Genomic DNA, 12,718 nt, shown 5'->3' with positions numbered 1-12,718 from the left:
AGCTCAAGACAGAACTTAGAGGGTTACGAACTCAAGGATTTGATATTACCACGTACGAAAGACGATTCACATAATTGTGCCTATTGTGTCCGGGAGCGTTCGAAGATGAGGAAGAGAAGATCGAAGCGTTTGTGAAAGGATTACCGGAAAGAATCCAAGAAGATATAAGTTCACACGAGCCCGCCTCCATACAACAGACATGTAGAATGGCTCACAAACTAGTGAACTAGATTGAGGAAAGAATTAAAGAACAGACGGCTGAAGAGGCCAATGTGAAGCAAGTCAAAAGAAAGTGGGAGGAAAACGGTGATAAGAATCACCAATACAACAACAATAGCAATTACAATAATAATCGCAACAATTATCCCAACAATCGCAATATCAATCACAACTACAACAAACGGCCCAACAACAACAACAACAACAACAACAATAGAAACTACAACAATCATCCCAACAACAATAACAATCGCAACAACAACAACAATCAGAAGCAGCTACGCCAAAGGTGTGAAAAGTATCACTCGGGGTTCTGCACCAAATTTTACAACAAGTGTAAAAGAAATGGTCATAGCGCGGCAAAGTGTGAGTTCTACGGACCAGGGGTTAACAGAACGAAAGGAACCAATGGTGTCGGAACGAGTAATGGCGGAGCAAGTAGTGTCGGAGCAAGTTATGCCAATATAGTTTGTTATAAATGTGGAAAACCGGGCCACATTATTAGAAATTGCCCGAACCATGAGAACACGAATGGACAAGGCCGCGGAAGAGTTTTCAATATTAATGCGGCATAGGCACAGGAAGACCCGGAGCTTGTTACGGGTACGTTTCTTATTGACAATAAATCTGCTTACGTTTTATTTGATTCGGGTGCGGATAGAAGCTATATGAGTAGAGATTTTTGTGCTAAATTAAGTTGTCCATTGACGCCGTTGGATAGTAAATTTTTACTCGAATTAGCAAACGGTAAATTAATTTCAGCAGATAATATATGCCGAAATCGAGAAATTAAACTGGGTAGCGAAATATTTAAGATTGATTTGATACCAGTAGAGTTAGGGAGTTTTGATGTAATAGTTGGCATGGACTGGCTGAAGAAGGTGAAAGCAGAGATCGTATGTTATAAAAATGCAATTCGCATTGTACGAGAAGAAGGAGAACCCTTAATGGTGTATGGAGAAAAGGGCAACATGAAGCTACATCTTATTAGTAATTTGAAGGCACAAAAACTAATAAGAAAAGGTTGCTATGCTGTTCTAGCACACGTCGAGAAAGTACAAACTGAAGAAAAGAGCATCAATGATGTTCCCGTCGCAAAAGAATTTCCCGATGTATTTCCGAAAGAATTACCGGGACTACCTCCACATCGATCTGTTGAATTTCAAATAGATCTTGTACCAGGAGCTGCACCAATAGCTCGTGCTCCTTATAGACTCGCACCCAGCGAGATTAAAGAACTGCAAAACCAACTGCAAGAACTATTAGAACGTGGTTTCATTCGACCAAGCACATCACCATGGGGAGCTCCTGTTTTGTTTGTCAAGAAGAAGGATGGTATATTTAGGTTGTGTATTAACTACAGAGAGTTGAACAAACTTACCATCAAAAACCGTTATCCACTGCCGAGAATTGACGACTTATTTGATCAACTACAAAGCTCGTCGGTTTATTCTAAGATCGATTTACGTTCTGGATATCATCAAATGCGAGTAAAGGAGGATGATATTCCAAAAACTGCTTTTAGGACGCGTTATGGTCATTACGAGTTGATGGTTATGCCGTTTGGATTGACTAACGCATCAGCTGTGTTCATGGACCTTATGAACCGAGTGTGTGGACCATACCTTGACAAGTTTGTCATTGTTTTCATTGATGACATACTTATTTACTCAAAGAATGACCAAGAACACGGTGAACATTTGAGAAAGGTGTTAGAAGTATTGAGGAAGGAAGAATTGTACGCTATGTTTTCAAAGTGTGCATTTTAGTTGGAAGAAGTTCAATTCCTCGGTCACATAGTGAACAAAGAAGGTATTAAGGTAGATCCAGCAAAGATAGAAACTGTTGAAAAGTGGGAAACCCCGAAAACTCCGAAACACATACGCCAGTTTTTAGGACTAGGTGGTTACTACAGAAGATTCAACCAAGATTTCTCCAAAATAGCAAAACCCTTGACTGCATTAACGCATAAAGGGAAGAAATTTGAATGGAAGGATGAACAAGAGAAGGCGTTTCAATTATTGAAGAAAAAGCTAACTACGGCACCTATATTTTCATTGCCTGAAGGGAATGATGATTTTGTGATTTATTGTGACGCATCAAAGCAAGGTCTCGGTTGTGTATTAATGCAACGGACGAAGGTGATTGCTTATGCGTCTAGACAATTGAAGATTCACGAGCAAAATTATACGACGCATGATTTGGAATTAGGCGCGGTTGTTTTTGCGTTAAAGACTTGGAGGCACTACTTATATGGGGTCAAAAGTATTATATATACCGACCACAAAAGTCTTCAGCACATATTTAATCAGAAACAACTGAATATGAGGCAGCGTAGGTGGATTGAATTGTTGAATGATTATGATTTTGAGATTCGTTACCACCCGGGGAAGGCAAATGTGGTAGCCGACGCCTTGAACAGGAAGGACAGAGAACCCATTCGAGTAAAATCTATGAATATAATGATTCACAATAACCTTACTACTCAAATAAAGGAGGCGCAACAAGGAGTTTTAAAAGAGGGAAATTTAAAGGATGAAATACCCAAAGGATCGGAGAAGCGTCTTAATATTCGGGAAGACAGAACCCGTTATAGGGCTGAAAGGATTTGGGTACCAAAATTTGGAGATATGAGAGAAATGGTACTTAGAGAAGCTCATAAAACCAGATACTCAATACATCCTGGAACGGGAAAGATGTACAAGGATCTCAAGAAACATTTTTGGTGGCCGGGTATGAAAGCCGATGTTGCTAAATATGTAGGAGAATGTTTGACGTGTTCTAAGGTCAAAGCTGAGCATCAGAAACCATCAGGTCTACTTCAACAATCCGAAATCCCGGAATGGAAATGGGAAAACATTACCATGGATTTCATCACTAAATTGCCAAGGACTGCAAGTGGTTTTGATACTATTTGGGTAATAGTTGATCGTCTCACCAAATCAGCACACTTCCTGCCAATAAGAGAAGATGACAATATGGAGAAGTTAGCACGACTGTATTTGAAGGAAGTCATCTCCAGACATGGAATACCAATCTCTATTATCTCTGATAGGGATGGCAGATTTATTTCAAGATTCTGGCAGACATTACAGTAAGCATTAGGAACTCATCTAGACATGAGTACTGCCTATCATCCACAAACTGATGGGTAGAGCGAAAGGACGATACAAACGCTTGAAGACATGCTACGAGCATGTGTTATTGATTTCGGAAACAGTTGGGATCGACATCTACCGTTAGCAGAATTTTCCTACAACAACAGCTATCATTCAAGTATTGAGATGGCGCCGTTTGAAGCACTTTATGGTAGAAAGTACAGGTCTCCGATTTGTTGGAGTGAAGTGGGGGATAGACAGATTACGGGTCCGGAGATAATACAAGAAACTACCGAGAAAATCATCCAAATTCAACAAAGATTGAAAACCGCCCAGAGTCGACAAAAGAGCTACGCGGACAGTAAAAGAAAAAATAAAGAGTTTGAAATTGAAGAAATGGTCATGCTTAAGGTTTCACCTTGGAAAGGCGTTGTTCGATTTGGTAAATGGGGGAAACTAAATCCAAGGTACATTGGACCATTCAAGATTATAGATCGTGTCAGACCAGTAGCTTACCAACTGGAGCTACCTCAACAACTCACGGCTGTACATAACACTTTCCACGTCTCAAATTTGAAGAAATGTTTTGCTAAAGAAGATCTCACTATTCCGTTGGATGAAATCCAAATCAATGAAAAACTTCAATTCATTGAAGAACCCGTCGAAATAATGGATCGTGAGGTTAAGAGACTTAAACAAAATAAGATACCGATTGTTAAGGTTCGATGGAATGCTCGTAGAGGACCCGAGTTCACCTGGGAACGAGAAGATCAGATGAAGAAGAAATACCCGCATTTATTTCCAGAAGATACGTCAACACCTCCAACTGCTTAAAATTTCGAGATGAAATTTATTTAACGGGTAGGTACTGTAGTGACCCGAACTTTTCCATGTTTATATATATATTAAATGAAATTGTTATTTTACATGATTAAGTGTTTCCAACATGTTAAGCAATCAAACTTGTTAAGACTTGATTAATTGAAATAGATTTCATATAGACAATTGACCACCCAAGTTGACCGGTGATTCACGAACGTTAAAACTTGTAAAAACTATATGATGACATATATATGGATATGTATATAGTTAACATGATATTATGATAAGTAAACATATCATTAAGTATATTAACAATGAACTACATATGTAAAAGCAAGACTACTAACTTAATGATTTTGAAACGAGACATATATGTAACGATTATCGTTGTAACGACATTTAATGTATATATATCATATTAAGAGATATTCATACATCATATTATCATGATAATATAATAATTTAAAATCTCATTTGATATTATAAACATTGGGTTAACAACATTTAACAAGATCGTTAACCTAAAGGTTTCAAAACAACACTTAAATGTAACGACTAACGATGACTTAACGACTCAGTTAAAATGTATATACATGTAGTGTTTTAATATGTATTCATACACTTTTGAAAGACTTCAAGACACTTATCAAAATACTTCTACTTAACAAAAATGCTTACAATTACATCCTCGTTCAGTTTCATCAACAATTCTACTCGTATGTACCCGTATTCGTACTCGTACAATACACAGCTTTTAGATGTATGTACTATTGGTATATACACTCCAATGATCAGCTCTTAGCAGCCCATGTGAGTCATCTAACACATGTGGGAACCATCATTTGGCAACTAGCATGAAATATCTCATAAAATTACAAAAATATGAGTAACCATTCATGACTTATTTACTTGAAAACAAAATTACATATCCTTTATATCTAATCCATACACCAACGACCAAAAACACCTAAAATCACTTTCATTCTTCAATTTTCTTCATCTAATTGATCTCTCTCAAGTTCTATCTTCAAGTTCTAAGTGTTCTTCAAAAATTCCAAAAGTTCTAGTTTCATAAAATCAAGAATACTTCCAAGATTGCAAGTTTACTTCCAAGTTTTCTAAATCCATTCCAAGTAATCATCCAAGATCAAGAAACCTTTGTTACTTACAGTAGGTTATCTTTCTAATATAAGGTAATAATCATATTCAAACTTTAATTCAATTTCTATAACTACAACAATCTTATTTCGAGTGGAAATCTTACTTGAAATTGTTTTCGTGTTATGATTCTGCTTCAAGAACTTTCAAGCCATCCAAGGATCCTTTGAAGCTAGATCCATTTTTCTCATTTCTAGTAGGTTTATCCAAGGAACTTGAGGTAGTAATGATGTTCATAACATCATTCGATTCATACATAAAAAGCTGTCTTATTCAACGTTATAAACTTGTAATCACTAGAACATAGTTTAGTTAATTCTAAACTTGTTCGCAAATAAAGTTAATCCTTCTAAATAGACTTTTAAAATCAACTAAACACATGTTTTATATCTATATGATATGCTAACTTAATGATTTAAAACCCGGAAACACGATAAACACCATAAAACTGGATATACGCCGTCGTAGTAAAACCGGGGGCTGTTTTGGTTGGGATAATTAAAAGCTAAGAAGAACTTTGATTTAAAAGCTATACTTCTGGAAAAATGATTTTTCTTATGAACATGAAACTATATCCAAAAATCATGGTTAAACTCAAAGTGAAAGTATGTTTTTCAAAACGGTCATCAAGATGTCGTTCTTTCGACTGAAATGACTACCTTTACAAAAACGACTTGTAACTTATTTTTCCGACTATAAACCTATACTTTTTCTGTTTTGATTCATAAAATAGAGTTCAATATGAAACCATAGCAATTTGATTCACTCAAAACGGATTTAAAATGAAGAAGTTATGGGTAAAACAAGATTGAATAATTTTTCTCATTTTAGCTACGTGAAAATTGGTAACAAATCTATTCCAACCATAACTTAATCAACTTGTATTGTATATTATGTAATCTTGAGATACCATAGACACGTATACAATGTTTCGACCTATCATGTCGACACATCTATATATATTTCGGAACAACCATAGACACTCTATATGTGAATGTTGGAGTTAGCTATACAGGGTTGAGGTTGATTCCAAAATATATATAGTTTGAGTTGTGATCAATACTAAGATACGTATACACTGGGTCGTGGATTGATTCAAGATAATATTTATCGATTTATTTCTGTACATCTAACTGTGGACAACTAGTTTTAGGTTACTAACGAGGACAGCTGACTTAATAAACTTAAAACATCAAAATGTATTAAAAGTTTTGTAAATATATTTTGAACATACTTTGATATATATGTATATATTGTTATAGGTTTGTGAATCAACCAGTGGCTAAGTCTTACTTCCCGACGAAGTAAAAATCTGTGAAAGTGAGTTATAGTCCCACTTTTAAAATCTAATATTTTTGGGATGAGAATACATGTAGGTTTTATAAATGATTTACAAAATAGACACAAGTACGTGAAACTACATTCTATGGTTGAATTATCGAAATCGAATATGCCCCTTTTTATTAAGTCTGGTAATCTAAGAATTAGGGAACAGACACCCTAATTGACGTGAATCCTAAAGATAGATCTATTGGGCCTAACAAACCCCATCCAAAGTACCGGATGCTTTAGTACTTCGAAATTTATATCATATCCGAAGGGTGTCCCGGAATGATGGGATATTCTTATATATGCATCTTGTTAATGTCGGTTACCAGGTGTTCATCATATGAATGATTTTTATCTCTATGTATGGATGTGTATTGAAATATGAAATCTTGTGGTCTATTGTTACGATTTGATATATATAGGTTAAACCTATAACTCACCAACATTTTTGTTGACGTTTAAAGCATGTTTATTCTCAGGTGAATACTAAGAGCTTCCGCTGTTGCATACTAAAATAAGGACAAGATTTGGAGTCCATGTTTGTATGATATTGTGTAAAAACTGCATTGAAGAAACTGATTTCGATGTAACATATTTGTATTGTAAACCATTATGTAATGGTCGTGTGTAAACATGATATTTTAGATTATCATTATTTGATAATCTACGTAAAGTTTTTTAAACCTTTATTTATGAAATAAAGGTTATGGTTTGTTTTAAAATGAATGCAGTCTTTGAAAAACGTCTCATATAGAGGTCAAAACCTCGCAACGAAATCAATTAATATGGAACGTTTTTAATCAATAAGAACGGGACATTTCATGAATGGCGATTAATGTTCTTAACTTTTGTATTGATGAAAACCCGACGACATAAAGGAAGTACACGGTGAACCCAAAGGTTGTCAAGTGAACCACATCTAAATTGGTTCTTTATTAGAGGTTTGAACCGGAAAAATCCTACCAGAACGTTGTAAGATGTAAAAAAAAAAAAAAAAAAAAAAAAATCTGAGATTAGGATTTGTAATTTAATCTTTCAACAAGGAAATTTTGCGGGTTTCTAAAAACTTTATACACTTCTTTATCATGTTTGATTTCATTCATATTTTATATGTTATGAGTATTAATTTTGTTAAATATAATGTGTTGGTTTATACGAGTATGATTTAATTTATCTTTATCCTGTCATTCTCTCAACTTCTTTTTAATCTCTTAAAACTTCCTTTATCTTTAATTACATCTAAATACATATGTTTTATCCTACTCTTGAAATGAATTTATTCATCTTTTAATTTAATTAATTAAGTACATCATGAATTTAATCATCTTTTAATTTCATTATTAAGTACGTCCTGTAAAACACTTTACTTTTTTAACCCCGCGAATTCGCGGGTATTACAATAATAATAATAATAATAATAATAATAATAATAATAATAATAATAAGTAAAAAAATCACGGTTGGTCCCTGAACTTTGTACCAGAAATCAAAATAGGACATAAAGTTTATATCAATCATAGTTGGTCCCAAGTTTTACATATTGTACACAAATGATCCCAGAGTTGACTGGTCGTCGAAAAAGTCCGTTAAATAAATTCATGTGCCATCCATGTGTGAGGGTATTAACGTCTTTTAACTCTCCTTTGTCATTTAACACCCTTTTCCTTTCTTCCCCTCTTCTTTGATCAAGAACCCTAATTTTTTTTTCTTATCCAACGATAACTAAACATAAAGATATTTATTTATACACAACAATTATCCATTATCACCGTTTCTTCTTTCCCTTCACATCATTCGACTCATTTCTTTATTTCAAAATCAAATCCAACTTGATACCCAAATTCAACGGGTTGGAACAAAAAAAAAAAAAAATTAAAAAACTCAAGAAACAAACTTTAACTATAAAAATCCATTATATATGGTGCCCTGGAAAATATATTCAACCAAAAAATGCAGATTCTAAATTAACACAAGTTTTCACAGGTGGTGGTGGTGGTTATCCGGCAACACAAAACAAAACTGATTTCAGTTAAACTTGAAACCATCCTTTAAAGACAAAATTACACTATCAAACATTATCTCCAAATCCCAAATACACAATGCCTATATCCATATATGCACACATAAGAATTAAAACCCAGAAAAATAAAAAGTTCAGATCTAACATCTCTAGCGATTTTTATTTGAATCGATTTTAACCATTTGACCATATACACAATGTTGTACTATATATTTGAACATCGAGACACAAGAGATGCATTTGACTGAGAATGGGTGGATTTTTAGAAGTAAGATTTTCATTTGAGAAGAGGGTGGGTAAGGAAATCATGAAAACCCACGTTCGTCGGTAGTTAGAGTGGTGACGGTGGTGGTTCAGAGTTGCAGATCCAAACGAAAAAAGTGATGATTGTCGGTTTTGTACAACAAAGATGGTGTCCGGAAAATTGAATGAAATCGATGGCCAGTTTTGCAAAATACATAGTGCAAGCTGTTTTATAATTTTCAGAGATTGATTAATGAGTTCGGTCAATGAGAAAGATATGGTGAGACTTCATGCTGCCTATTATAATGTTATGGATTTTGATTTTATATTTGAAATTCTGATTTTGTAGGTTTTTTTTTTTTTTTTTTTTGGGCAAAGAAGCGAATATATTAATTTTCAAACGAACATACAAGGGCCGGACATTTCCCTAAGCCCAAAGCAAACATACACAACAAACAAAACACAACCACTAATCCATTACTAATTTGGCATCAGCCCACTTCATACACCAAATTCTACCAGCAATTAAAACTGCAGGAGACTTTTTAACTTTCAAAAGCATCAATTTGCATCTAATATAATCTTGAATAATTGCACTAATCTCCTCCTCATTCCTTTTCCTGTTCTTAAAAACTCTAAAGTTTCTTTCTTGCCAAATGTAATACAGACAGGCAGCAACCACTAATCGGTTGATTATACTCCAGATGTTGCCAGAATAAGGATATCTAGCCATACTTTTAATTATATCCTCCAATACATCAGGAATACCCTTGAACAGCAACTTTTGCTTCATCTTTCTCCATATATTCAAGCTAAAATCACATGTAAAAAACAAATGTCTTATAGAATCTTTAACCTGACCACATAAAGAACACTTTAAAATCTGAGTAGGCATCCATTTTTCCATCCTATCATGAGTGGTCAATCTCTTTAGAGTAGCAAGCCATAGGATAAATGCCTGCTTTGGATCAAACTGCTTAAACCAAATGATATGATGCCAATCAACTTTATTTCTATTATTTCTGAAGTCATTCCACACTTGATGAGTTGAAAACTTGACCACATTTCCACCATTAGTGATCCACAAGTATTCATCATCAGAATAAATGTTATGTTTAACATGAATATGTGGCTTGATCTTGTCTCTTAACTGCAGCAACTTCTTCCAACCCCAGCTATCATTACAATCAGCTTCCACTTCCCAAATATTTTTATCTTTTAATTTTATAATATTGATCCATTTGCTCCATAAAGAATCAGACTGAGCAAAAATTCTCCATAAGTTTTTTACAACAAGGGTTTCATTCCACTCTTTCAAAGGCTTAAGCCCCAATCCACCTTGATCTTTAGGCATACACACATCCTTCCAGGAAACTTTGGCTCTACCCTTTAAAGACCCATCTTGACACCATAAGAAAGTTTTCAAAATTCTATCAACATCATCAATAACACCACATGGAAGAATATAGACAGAAGCCCAATAATTCTGCATAGAAGATAGAACAGATGCAACCAATTGCAACCTTCCAGCATATGAGAGCTTCCTATTCTTCCAATTTAACACTTTCTTTTTAATCTTATCAATCAAACTTTTACAGTCTTGAATACCAAGCTTTTTGGCCAAAAGGGGAACACCTAAATACTTCATAGGCAGTTTACCAACAGAAAACTGTAAGATATTAGTGATCTTGAGTTGCACATTGATAGGGACACTACCAAAGAAAATGGTGCTTTTTCCAACATTTGGCACTAAGCCAGAAACATGACCAAAATCATCAAGCCCTTGTTTAATAACACTCACAGAGAACTCATCTCCATGGCAAAAGACAAGTAAATCATCTGCAAAACAAATGTGGGATAGCTGCATTTGCTTACATTTGCTGTGATATTTAAACTTGGGGTTATCTTGAATATTTTTCTTCAAAATCAGAGAAAACACCTCCATAACAAGGGTAAAAAGGTAAGGAGATATGGGATCTCCTTGCCTAAGGCCTCTACCCCCTTTGAAGAACCCTTTAACTTCACCATTTACACAAATAGAGAAAGAGGAGCTGGTAACACAGGACATGATCCAATTTACCATTCTCTCATGCAGACCAAAGCCATGTAAAACATCATTTAAAAAGTCCCAATTTACAGTATCATAGGCTTTTTGAATATCAATCTTAAGTGCACATCTACTGACACCTTTAGCTCTGTTATATCCTTTAAGAAGCTCTTGAGCAACAAGCACATTATCATGAATAGACCTCCCTGGAATGAAGGCACTTTGACTGCAGTTGACCAGATTGTTTAGACCCATCTTTAACCTATTAGTAAGCACTTTACTAATGCACTTGTATAGGACATTGCAACAAGCAATGGGTCTAAAGTCAGAAACCTTATTAGGAGTGTCAATTTTGGGAATAAGGGCAATTAGAGTGGCATTCACCTCCTTAAGAAGCTTACCAGAATCAAAGAAGTCCTTGACAGCATTACAAACATCCTGACCAACAATATTCCATGCTTTTTTGAAAAAAAGAGATGAATAGCCATCAGGCCCTGAAGCCTTGTTGTCATCAATGTCAAACAGAGCACTTTTAACTTCCTCATCTGTAACAGGCCCCACCATAGCAATAGACTCTTCATTAGAAAGCTTATTTTCAAAAATATTTCCCATTCTCTGTAGAGGAGTACATTTACCACTATCCCCTAAGAACTTTTGAAAATGGTCAACAAACTGGTCAGCAACAAGATCACTACTAAATCTATTACCATTGTCATCACATATGGTATCAATCTTACTTTTCTGCTTTCTACTTTTTAAGATGTTATGAAAAAACTTAGTATTTTTGTCACCCTCAGCTAACCAATGGACTTTAGCCTTCTGTTGCAACAAAATAAGCTCTTCTTGTTTTGCTTTTTCATAATCTTTCAAAGCATTGACTGCATCAACCCTACTCTGATGGTCATGAGGATTTTTATCAATAGCATCTTGGCACTTTCTTAATCTATCTTTCATTTCAGTCACTTTAGAAAAGACATTCCCATGATTCCAATTCAAATAGTTCAGATTCTTTTTAAGCTTTTTCAACTTTGTGACCACTTGAAACATTTTATGGCCAACCACCTGCTCTTTCCAAACTTGCTCAACAACTGAAAGAAACTCATCTTTACATGTAACATGGTTCATAAATCTGAAGGATCTCTTCCTTTTCACTAAACAATTAGGAATATTAAGAAGGGAAGGACTGTGATCAGAAACCATGTAAGGAAGAAAGATGCCATGGGCCTGAGGATAACTAGAGAAAAATTCATTATTGCACATGATTCTATCAAGCTTCTTAAGAGTGCTGCATTGGGGGTTTTTCAGAGATTTTGTCCAGGTAAAGAAAAACCCTGTGCTCCCCATATCCTCCACTTCAATCTCATTAATGCAATTATTAAAGTCATCCATATCATCATTTATAGAAGAACAACCATCACTGTGTTCATTTACCCTTCTAGTAACATTAAAGTCACCCATCAGGATCCAAGGTAAACCATTTGCAATATTTGAATGATCTTTCAAATTAACCCACAACCTCTTCCTTTCCTTACCACTATTACTACCATAAACATAACTGCAGTAAAACTTAATCCTCTTATCAATAGATTCAACCAAACAAAGGATGACTTGTCTATCAACTTGAATAATCATATTATTAACCACATTGTTGTTCCATCCAACAATGATTCTGCAGCTATTAGGGCTAAGAACAACATTAGATGCCCAATTCCAATGCTCAAAAACATTCTGACATACCTTGTTAATATTACCAGGTTTGAGATGAGTTTCAATAACAGCACA

Source organism: Rutidosis leptorrhynchoides, chromosome 11, assembly GCF_046630445.1.
Source record: "Rutidosis leptorrhynchoides isolate AG116_Rl617_1_P2 chromosome 11, CSIRO_AGI_Rlap_v1, whole genome shotgun sequence".
NCBI lineage: Eukaryota > Viridiplantae > Streptophyta > Magnoliopsida > Asterales > Asteraceae > Rutidosis > Rutidosis leptorrhynchoides.
This window is presented reverse-complemented; position numbering follows the sequence as displayed.